We start from the raw sequence: 12206 nt of genomic DNA on the forward strand, positions 1-12206 counted from the left end.
CTGTGCCCATTCTCCCTCTATCTCAATCAGCCTCTCTCTCTCACACACACAAATGTATAACATTTGTTTTAAAGAATATAGCACTGCTCTTATCATCACCCTCACCATGAACACCTTCATCATAGTCTTCTTCATTATCATGATTGTCCAGAAATTCAAGGGGAGAAGACATGGAAGCTTATTTTTCTAATTTTTATCTAGATCTTTTAAATTTCTATTGTTTAATCATAACCGTGCTTTACAATCTTCAGCCAATGTTACAAATGTTTGCCTGTGAAGACTTTATCATCATATACAGTGGGTATCATTTTTATTTCCCTTTATCCCCAAAATAAAAATTTCCATAGATTTTTAGCACTCTTCATAGATAACCTGGATGCTCTCAACTTTCATGTTCACAGGACTCTCTTCCTCTCAGCTTTTCTTACCTTGCAGGATCTTCTGAGCTCAATATTAACTTTATTTTAAATTTAATTTTAACACTAACTCTTTTGCTATGTTCCCTTATCCTAGCACCTAAAGAGCATCATAATTTTCACTGAATTCTATTAGCAATTTAGACACAGCCCTAGGTTTTATATGATTCTCCTATCCCTCCTTCCATAGGACAAATTTAATCATTAAATACTAGGAATCAATCCAAAAGTATATCAATAAAAGAAAAATCTCTAAGGTTTGAATTTGTCCTGTTTTTTTTTATTGGATTTGGTGCAAATTGCTATTTGAAAATAATTTGAATTTTATAGTTGCATGTTTCAAAGCCAATTTGTTAGAACATATTATTTTATGAATTAAAAAGTCCAACATGGATGTCAAGGGAAATTTTACCTCCCTATCTGAGATTAACTCATTCTAATGTCTTCAAAATCTAGACACAGGAGAGTCATTTGGTGTCCAAATGTCTTTTTATGAGACATTTCAATTATTTCTTCTTTAATCAAGATTTTGTTAGAATCCAGCAATGAGTAAAATTAATCTTTAAAAACCTTGGGTTTGCTCGGCAATACAAAGCTTTCTGAAATCAAAGAAATTTCAAGTGTGTTCTTTTTATCAATAATTTTGATTATTCTCTGAAATATAATTCAATGCTCTTAAGATTATAAAATTGGTTCATTTATCTTGAGGTAAGAAAATTAATGAGGTGATACATGGCCAAGCAATTTCCAGTCTGAGGCAGAGGCCTGCAGTGTGATTCACATTTGTCATTATTGCCGGTTGTTGCATCTACTTTTATAGGGATGATGAAGCTGGTTTTAATTTATTATGGCCTCATTGACTGTACTGCCATACTGAATCACTATGATGGCTATTGCCATGTGACCCACAGATCACTAAAACTCTATTTTTTAATTGATTAAACATGACAAATCTATAGTTTTTAAAGTTTTCATGTGGAATGTTTACATGATTATTTTTATTAGTTTTATTTTTATTATAAAGCTATGTTCTAGTCCCTGTACTAAATGTTTGAGAGCACTTTTTTTTCTTTTAAATATGCCCATAAGCAAAGTATTGCATCCAAAAACCATTAGTTAAAGATCACACTTAAATTTAAATTCAATCATTTTGATGACTTCTTTACTATTTCTTATAGGATGCCTCAAACAGGCTATAAGAGATTAAGAGCATACCCTTATGTTTTTGTGAGCTGTACACAGGTTCTCCTTTATACCTCCTCAATTCTTCACTTTCTTTTTAATGAGATGCTTCCCCTTCTCTCATTAACTAATGTATTTAAGGATTTTTTTAAACAATTATGAATAATTCCCTTCATTATGAGTTTTTCAGACATGCATACTTGCCAAATATATTTCTGATATTTTATATATATATTCTATCTCTTTCTGATTTTAATATAGCAAGATGTTTTTAAGGAAGGCCAGAGAGGTCCAACTATATTCTCAGGGTAGCAGAAGGGAAATAGAAAATTTGCATACAGGAAAACTGACGTAGAAATCAAAACTACAGATAATTGGAGAGTGGCCCTCTCACTATGTTACAAACACTGGGAAATAAACTTTTAAAAATTATACTTAAGTACTAGAGAGATGGCTCAGCAGTTAAGGTGCTAGTGACAAAGCCTAAGGACCCTGATTTGATAACTATTACCCACAAAAAGCAAGATGCACAAGGTGGCACATGCATCTGGAGTTTTGCTTTTTTTATAGTGGCTAGAGGCCCAGGTGTGCCATTCTCTGCCTCTGTCCCTCTCTCACTCTCTTCCTCTTTCTATCTTTCAAATAAATAAGTAAATACAATATTTTAAATAAAAATAAACTATACTTAAAATACTTAAAATGTGAACAGATTTCTCTAGTCAATAAGATATAGTGTCTCATATAATATTTCTCTATTCACATAGCATGCTACATTAATTCAACTTTATATTTGAATAAAGTAGGACATAGTAATATTTATTATAAAATCAATGCATTAGTTATTGGCTGTCTGTTTTTCTGCTACACAGTTTGACATCCTCATACACATATAGTAGATTTCATAAAGTGCTGATAAATATACAGGAAATATAGACTTCAGGGTTTATTTTTCCAAACTGACCAGGATTTTTAACATAAATGTTTATTTCACAATTTTATAAACACTTAATGTTTCAAGAAAGCATATTTTATGCAAATTTTACTTTCCTAGGCTGCAATGATAAAATATGCTCCATTATATTGAAGGATTATTACAGAGAATAAAGATGAATTAATGTATTTCCTAAAACTCGTCCTAAACTTACAGAAATCATTTGTCTATCTAGCAACAAAGGGAAAGTCACTTTTTTTTTCCTCTCCTTTTCCCCAGAGACATCATTTCCATTACCTTTTACTTTTAATCTCAATATGTTTCACATGCTTAGAGTCAAAGAAGATAAAGCCACTGTCTTCTGTCCAAAGTTCAATGCCCTGGACACCTCACCAATGAGGCTCTGGATGGGGTGCCTGTGTGTTCTGTTCAGACTCTATGCTGTTCCCCATCTGTGTTCACTACAAGTGCATTATTTCTGGGCCTCTCTCATGAAAGACAGAATGCTCATTACCATATTGATTCTGGATGGGAATGCACTGCACAGTGAACTATCAGATAACTTTGATTTTCAGCTTATGTAAACTAATTATTAATCTTGTGAATTCCAGAATTCATCTCATCTACTAAAAATGTTCCTAGATTAAAAAAAAAAAAACATTTTGAATACTCCATTTTCTATCTCCTATTTTTTTTATTCATCCAGAGTTTCATTTGTCTGGCCTATCCAGTTTAATTATTTCAAAAATAATTAGTCACAGAGGAAACAGAATGGAAACAATTACATTTAGTTTAATTAGGAAGTTAAGAATGTGTTTAAGAAAAATGAAAAAAATAATGCACTTTATGAAAAATATAAGACACTATTAAGTGAGAAATACATATTACTGGTAAAATCAAGGAAAATATGCCATCTTGTGAAGTTACAGAAGAGTTTGCCTTGATTGAAACATAATAAATACTTTCCAATTCTTCAATTTTAATGGCAAAAATGGCAGAGTGATTTATAGCCCCTTCCAGTTTCAGAGTACATAAAATTAAAAGTTTGAAGTTCCAAAAATAAAAATATATAAACTCCTTAACTGGTAAAAGAATTTATATTGAAACTGAAGATTTATATGACATAAAGCAATATCCATAGTTTTATGCATTCCTTTAACAAAACTCAATATGCAGAAGATTTTTAAATTTATGTTCATATATAAGTGAAAACTATAAGAAAAGTATTGATATTAATGTTTGAGAATTGATTTTTAATTTGGAAATCTTTCTTTTGAAACCCATGTTGATGGTGCTGGATAAACAGGAAAGTTAATATGTTTACTTATCTTGGAATGTTAGAGTTAGAAAAGAATAAAGTACTCATGAAAATTACATAAAATCTTCTAAAAATATGTCAATGTACATGTTTGTACAAGATGTACAAGGTTATCAATGTACATAAAAACATTAAACCAAAGTTGTTTTCAGACTACAAAAAAAACTAGTTCTTAGAAAACTTTTAATGTGGTAGCCTGGGAATTACTATGTAGCCTAGCCTGGTCTTGAACTTATAGGGATCCACATACCTCATCCTTCCCATTGTAGGTATACTTACCTGTGTGAATGCCCATACCTGAATAGGACAGGACAAACTATTTTCATTTAGTGACAATAAATTTATAGATTTCACTGTTTCTTTCTTTTCCTTTGTATTTGCTTGACATCAAAATAGGAAGAAAAAATAGCAACTTTATGAATGAAATGCATTTGCCTTTGCAAAAGTTCTCTTTTGTATGATTATTTTAATGGTATGACTCCTTTTTAAACAGAATATTTCATTGTATTTGACATTTTCATAAGGGTGTTGACAATGTAGAATAGAGTCTTACTTTCTGGGAGCTAGAGGGCTAGCTCAGCAGTTAAGGTGCTTGACTGAAAAGCCTAAGGACCCAGGTTCCATTCCCCAGTACACATGTAAAGCCAGATAGCACAAAATGGCACATGCACCTGGAGTTCATTTGCAGAAGCTGGAGTCCCTAGTCCACCAATTCTCTCTCCCTCTCTTTTTTCAAATAAATAAATAAAATAATAAAACCCACAATCATCATCTGTTGTTTCAGTACCATTCTGTGTTATGGATTCTGATTGGTGTTACAACTGATTCTGTGGAGCACAAGGTTTATACAGACAAAATAAGAGTCAAATAATAATCTAAGATTGGGTAGAGCAAATACTGTATAATTTAGGGGTGCCTTGACCTGGATCAACAATTCTAAGAGCAAAATAATTTAATGAATTCATCATTTCCTGATAACCATTGATTGAACGTGACACTTCAATAGAAATGTGGGTCACGTATATAATTATCATTTTTTGTCCATATTTTATTTATTTATTTGAGAATGACAGACGCAGAGAGAAAGACAGATAGAGGGAGAGAGAGAGAATGGGTGCACCAGGGCCTCCAGCCATTGCAAAGGAACTCCAGACACGTGCTCCCCTTTGTGCATCTGGCTGACGTGGGACCTGGGGAACCGAGCCTCGAACCGCGGTCCTTAGGCTTCACAGGCAAGCGCTTAAGCACTAACCCATCTCTCCAGCCCTATATAATTATTTTTAAGGCTCACATTAAGAATATAAAAAAAATTCTCTCCTCCAGCCAAACAAGATGCCAAAAGGAAAAAAAAAAAATAACAAGGGGAGGAAGGTGGCCCCCTCACCTGCTGTCATACAGAAGCAGGAAGCCCACACAACAGCAGCCCAGCAGGGCAGTAACCTTCCTGAGTCATCTGTGAGTGACCCAGCAAATCCCAGCCCTGGTGAAGATAGATGCAGATCCTAAGGAGAGAGTTGCCCCAACATACCTCAAAAGGGGCCCAACTGAAACTAAAGAAATTTGGCGAAACAAACAAGGGTGCTGTTTTCCTGATGAACTGGATACCAGCACAAAGGGGAAGGAGACCAACACAGAGAAAAATCAACCCCTACCAAATCAGAGAGCCAGAGCCTCAGAGGCCCCCGACACCTCAGCACTGAAGCAGACCAAAAATGAACCCAACATGGCTCAGGGAAATTTTGCAGAAGAGAGGGTGGAAAGAATGTCAGAATCACGTGTTGGGTCATGATATGCAGAGACATTTATTGTACCAATAACTGTGGACTAACTCCACAATGCACGACCCATTTACATCAACAAGGAGGGTCCGTTGAGAGGGGGTAGATCATGGATGAACCTAAACAATGGTACCAAACAGCCTGTATTTGCTAAAAAGAAAACTAATAAATTAAATTAAAAAAGAAAAAAGACACAATGAAATTGGAAGAAAACTGTTCAAGCCTGGAACAGCATATTCTCAGTGAACTCACCCAATCACAGAAATGTAACCCCCACATGGTTTCATTCATCTACAGCTCCTACCGACATACCTGCCAAACATCTCTAGGACTGGACAATAGGGAGGGTGGGGAGAGAAGGGAGGGTAAGGAAGGGAGGGGGGGCACACAAAACTGAACCCAAAAAGCAGTGGTACCATAAAACTCTACATCCTAATAGACAGACCAAATGGATGAACCTCCACCAGTCCCTTAGAGAGAACAGCAGACTGATAAGGCCCTGGAGAGGGTATGAAAAAAACTATTCATTAACTTCTCCTATTTCTGCTTCTCTCTCTCCCTCCCTCCCTCCCTCTCTTCCTCCCTCCCTCCCTCTCTCTCTCTCTCTCTCTCTCTCTCTCCCTCTCTCTCTCTCTCTCTCTCTCTGCCTCCCTCCCTCCCTCTTCTCTCTCATACTTCTATTTCTTTTATATCACTTATCCGGTTCTTCTTTCTCTTCTTGGCCACTGACCTGTAACTCCCGGTACCAGCAGGTGGTAATCATCCACAATGAGCTTTTGATCACATAGACCTATAATGTTTCCCATAAGAAGACAGATTTATGTCAGAGCACTTGAGGACCCACCACAGGTTAGTGGTAAGACCCTACTGCTGAAGATACCCTATTCTGTTGGTTTGTAGCATGGAGCGACATGGCTGGAAGCTGGAAGAAAGTCAGTCCCCAGACAGTCAGTGCATCTAGTGCCAGAAGGTGCTACATGAGTGACTGGAGAATAAAGACAAAAATCTGTCCAAGCAACACGTGGTCTATATTACTTAGCACCAAACATCCTGATGTGATGCTCATACAAGTACAATAGTGGCATATAGCCATGGTGGGAAACCAACTGCTCTCAATTTGGCTAACTGATCTGCTCAGTGGAACAGAACCCATAGCTGGAGCTGGGAAACAAGTCAGAGCAATATCCAAATATGAACCCACTCTCCACTAAACTATCTCTTAAAAACAATGGTGAAGACATAGATGCAGATCCTAAGGAGAGAAACACCCCATCATACCTCAAAAGGGCCCCAACTGAAACTAAGAATAATTGGGGAAACCTGTAAGAATGCTGTTTTCTTGGCAAACTGGGAACCAGCACAAGGGTGAAGGAGATAGACACAGAGAACAATCAACCCCTACCAAACCAGATATCCAGAGACACAGAGGCTCCCAAGATCTCAATAAGGAAGGAGACCTAATATGAACCCAACATGGCTCAGGGAAATTTGCAGGCGAAGGGATGGAAAGAATGTTAGAGCCACACGTTGGCTCATGACACACAGAGACATTTCCTCCTACCCCAAACTAAAGGCTAACCCCACAATGCACTAGCCATATACCCCAACAAGGAGGGTCCCGGTGGAGGGGGAGGACAGGAAGGAGGCTAACAAGGATACCAACTTGAATGTATTCACTGACCACAAAGATTAAAAAAATAAATTAATTAATTTAAAAAAAAAAAAGAAGCAGGAAGCCAAAAAGGTTGTTAATCCTCTGAGAAAAGGCCCAAGAGTTTTGGCATTGGACAGGACACTCAGCCCAAAAGGGACCTCACCCACTTTGCCAAATGGCCCTGTTCCCTCAGCTGCAGCAGCAAAAGGCTATCCTGTATGAGTGGCTGAAAGTGGCCTCCTGCCGTCCACCAGTCCACCCGGGCTTTGGGCCGCCAAACGTCTACCCAGCTGCGGAAGCTGGCCCACGGGGACAGGCGGGAGACTCCGCAGCAGAAGCAGAGGCTGTTGGCCTGGAGAGAGATAAAAGCTGCTGGAAAGGGGGTCATCCCAACTCAGCGACCGTCGGTCTTTCAAGCGCAGGTCAACTCCGTCACGACTTTGGTGGAGAACAAGCAGGCTCAGCTGGCGCGATCGCACGTGACGTGGATCCCATGGAGCTGGTCGTGTTTCTGCCTTGTGTCGGAAGATGGGGTCCCATACTGCATCATCAAGGAGGCCAGATTAGGGCGGGCTGGTCCACAGGAAGACATGCGCAACTGTTGCCTTCACACAGGTCAACTCAGAAGACAAAAGGAGCCCTAGGTAAGCTGGTGGAAGCTACAGGACCAATTACAAGGACAAATAAATAATGAGATTCTTCGCCACTTGTCGGGGGCGGGGGCACAGGGTCCTCGGACCAAAATCTGTGGCTCGCATTGCCAAGTTGGAAAAGGCAAAGGCCAAAGAACTCCAACCCAAGCTGCACTGAGTGTACACACAGATAATAATGTACTGTCCTTCCAAATCCAAACAACAAGATGAAATTAAGTTTAGTATAAAAATAATGTTATATTTTGAGTAGTTTTTGTTGAATAATTTATATCCAAGAATATTTCTCAATTAGGTAAGAGACTGCAATCTAAAATGTGACGTTGAGAGATTTAATATTGTCAATAAAGCCATGCAAGTGAGTTTTTGAAGGAAACTTCTGCCACTCAAAAGAAACAAATATAAAAGTGCTTAGATAGGAGTGAAGGGCAAGTCGTATATTGAAAGAATTGTAAGGAGGACTTGCCAAAAGATTCCAAGCCAAATAAAAGAAAAGCATTGTAGATATAGATAGTCCAGTGTTTGGGGGGGGGGGCGGGTGTGGAGGCTGCAGGCTTGTGTAACTTACTGGAGAACTGAATTAGCCCCTCTTGAAATGTGAAAGATTTCAAGTTGATCTCATTTTAGAAACAAGTTCAAAAGTTCAGTCCTAGGTATATTAATTCTTAAATATTTGTTCATATCAACATATATGGTGAGGAATTTTTGATTTTGGAATCCAGGAAAGAAGTGTGCATATGTGGATACTATTTTTATCTCTAAGAATAGACAGAAATCAACTAGAAACTTAGTATTCATAATGTCAATTGGACCTGCAAGGACTGACCTCATTATCCCATTATTTAGTGTTTAGAGAAGTGAGAAATCACCAAAGATATAAAGAAAAAAAAAAGTTTTGCACTGGGAAAAGGTAGCAGGCTATAAATCCTACGGATCAAATGAAGAGAGGTCAGAATGGGAGCATTGATTGCCATCTTCTATGTGAGGCTTGGGGAAGGTCGCTAGTACCAATGATAAGGGCAGTTTTTTATACAGCCAAACCTCTTGGGAGGTGTTGAAAGTGGGAATGAAAGACTGAGGAAAGAAATATAAACAATTTTAGAAGCCTTTTTATGTTGAGAAAAAAAAAGTGGTTCTGGGTGAAACTAAATTCAGATCCTTTTTCTGACAGTGAGAGCTTGGTCTTGGCATATTTACTTTGATGGTCCCTAATCTACAAAGTAAAGGGAGAAAATCACAGTACTCATTTCAGAGAGATTGGCTGCATAGATGGTTCACACATATATGGAAAAACCTAGTAAAAACTTCAGAGTCGATAAAATAGCATCATCAAACACATCTAATCCAGCTTCCAAGGACAGCCACGGGTCTTCCCTCTTTCATGAAGTCACTCCATGTTCACTTAGCCACAAGATTTATTCAATAGTATTAGAGTCTGATGCTGTTATGCTTTGATATGTAATAGTGATGTTTTCGCTGTATTTCCTGGTCAGGGATTTCTGTTCCTCCCAAGTAAATTTATCCCTTATTTGGGGGACATGTTGGGATCAGACGTATGCACACAACTTACTACTTGTGTTCTTGTTTGAGCCTCACTTTCCTTTCCATCTAACATGAAAGAAAAATATATTCATTTTGTGGAGTCATATATGACATTTAAAAGCACCTGTAGCATCTCATATGAGGGTTAATTCACAAATATTGCTGGTTTCAGATGTGAATATTCATAAGTATGTGCCTAAATGTCTATGATATAACTTTATAGATTTTCTTAAAATTTTCTGAAATCAGGGACATGTCTACTACCCTTTAATATGTACATGAAAATCTTGCCAGATTTTTTTTATTATTTATTTATTTATTTATTCATTTGTGTGTGTGTGTGTGTGTGTGTGTGTGTGTGTGTGTGTGTACATGTACAAAGGCCTCTTATCATTGAAAATAAACAGCAGACATTTGTGAGAGTTACTTTTTGATTATAGCTTTCCTGGGCAGCCTGGAAATTGAACCCTGCTTCTGCCAGCTTTACAAGAAAGGATTCTAGCTGCTGAGCCATAGTCCCAGACTCAGCCAACACTGTTTTTATGAGTCTCTTCATCATAATTGACCAACTGTATTGTCATTTCTCCTGCTTCATGCTTCTTTCAGAGAATTGTTGATACTTCTTCCTGCCAACTTCCCCCAAAAAGTGGGATAGTCTCCATTCACTCACAGAATACACAAAAGACTACTTGTGTAGAAGCCCAGTGCCTCAGTCTTAAGGAATGGCCAAACTAATTAAGGTTTAGTTAGCATTAATAGAGAAGGAGCAAAGAAAGAAGCAAACTACATCTGTGGATAAGTGGTGAAGAACTAAGACATTTGATTAAGAAAAAAATCACTACATGAAACAAATTCCAGTGCCAAGCAGATTTCACTGACTGTATTATAAGACTCTAAAGAGGAAACAATGCACTATTTCCAAAAGAAGAAGAAAAGAAAAACAAACCATTTTCTGATTGTGCTGCAGGAATGCATGTATACCATCTGAAAGCAAGAGCATGAGTCCACATCACCTTTATAAGGAAGATGCGATGATGGTATGTGCATGAAGTGCATGTGCGCTTTCAAATTATCCTTGCCAGTACAATTATTCTTCCATTAACACTAAAGTCAGCACAGATCATATATAGCTGGGACCGTCCATACTCAGATGTGAACATTACAGGTAGACACTTTGTAAAATAAGTGATAATAATATATTATATGTTGTGTACAGTTTTTCTTTGCATTGTTCTTAGCACACTGGCAAAAATTGTTAAGGCGAAAAGAATATTGCAAGTCATCAAGTGTCAATGAATACATGATTGACCAGATCACTAGACTCATTCCTGTTATCCACGGTAATGCATGGCTACGGCAACAAGCACTACTCTGCAGCCAGAAACCCGTGGGAATGAAACATGTGGGAACTCTATTATAATCTAAGGGAGAGAGGTAATAAACAAACTGATATGATGACTTTAAACTTCACTATATGTAGAAAACATGTGAGACATAGTGGTACTAGTGTTTGGGGAAGTCAGGTGAATTTTTTAAGAAGTATTTTATTTTTATTTATTTATTTGACAGAGAAAGAGGAAGAGAGAGAGAATGAACGTGCCAGGGCCTCCAGCCACTGCAAACAAACTCCAGATGCATGCCTCCCCTTGCGCATCTGGTTTATATGGGTCCTGGGGAATCGAACCTGGTCCTTTGGCTTTGTAGGCAATTGCCTTAACCACTAAGCCATCCCTCCAGCCCGAATTTTTTTTTTATATAGGTCATAACTGCATTTTTTTTTGCATGGGGGTGAAGAGCTTCAAATGGAATGAAGGACTGATTCTTTTATTTATTTACCAAATGATTTGTACAGTCATATCATGTATTGGTGCCATTACTTCCCTCCTCCCAGCCCCTATTCCACCGAGAGCCCTCCTCAGTGGCGTTGCTGGTATTTGCCATGAGGTTGCAGGTTAGGAGCTGTGAGAACAGCAGGCAGTCATTGTGGGATATGTTGTGCCTCTAGATATTCCCTCCCACTCTGTGGCTCTTACAATAATCCCCCCCCACACCCACACACACACACTTTCCACAAATTGCCCTAAGCCATGGTGGGTGTTTTTAAAGTCTACTTTAATATTGTGTGCTCAAGAGCTTCTGAATTTGTGCTGTGGTACAATTTTGAATATCTTCAGTGTCTGTCTCTGTCACCTTAGCACAGGCTTTCAGGCTCACCATGGAAGCAGGACTCTTGCTAATCCCACGGATTCTGTGGTCTCACCTGTTCCCTGGATAACGTGCAAGGTGGTCCGTCTCCCCCAGAGAGTCAGCTGTCTTTTCGTGTCTTGTTCATAGATTCTGGTTGTCCTTGGTTCTCACTACCTTCTGAAAAAGCAAAATAAATTCTCCAGTGGAAAGTGAGATCAGCATAGGTTTAAGGGGATAAACATTATTAAACTCAAGAGATTTTGATGGGTGTAACCTCTCTTTGGCCCCAAACTAGTGAAAGCTTCGCTTCTTGTTGCAGTCCATGATCTTGGCCTCCATAGGATTCTGACTCATTTCCAGTCCCGGCAGTAACTTCTGTTCATCTAAGTGGATCTCCAAGCAAAGCAGAAAGCCATTGGTTACCTTCCTAAGCTCAGTGCCATCATTGCACAGGTGTGTGTCTTATCAGGCTGGTTGCTTGCTCATAATGTTGTTTGCCATTTTTCTCCAGCAGCAAATCTAACTCTTTCCAGCACTATATGGGCTAA

At 38.3% G+C, this 12206-nt stretch overlaps 1 pseudogene; it reads left to right on the forward strand.

Moving 5' to 3' along the window:
- The first annotated feature begins 5173 nt into the window (after nt 1-5173).
- LOC101607383 lies at nt 5174-8089 on the forward strand (annotated as a pseudogene).
- The last annotated feature ends 4117 nt before the right edge of the window (nt 8090-12206 follow it).

This window comes from Jaculus jaculus, chromosome 7 (genome assembly GCF_020740685.1).
Source record: "Jaculus jaculus isolate mJacJac1 chromosome 7, mJacJac1.mat.Y.cur, whole genome shotgun sequence".
NCBI lineage: Eukaryota > Metazoa > Chordata > Mammalia > Rodentia > Dipodidae > Jaculus > Jaculus jaculus.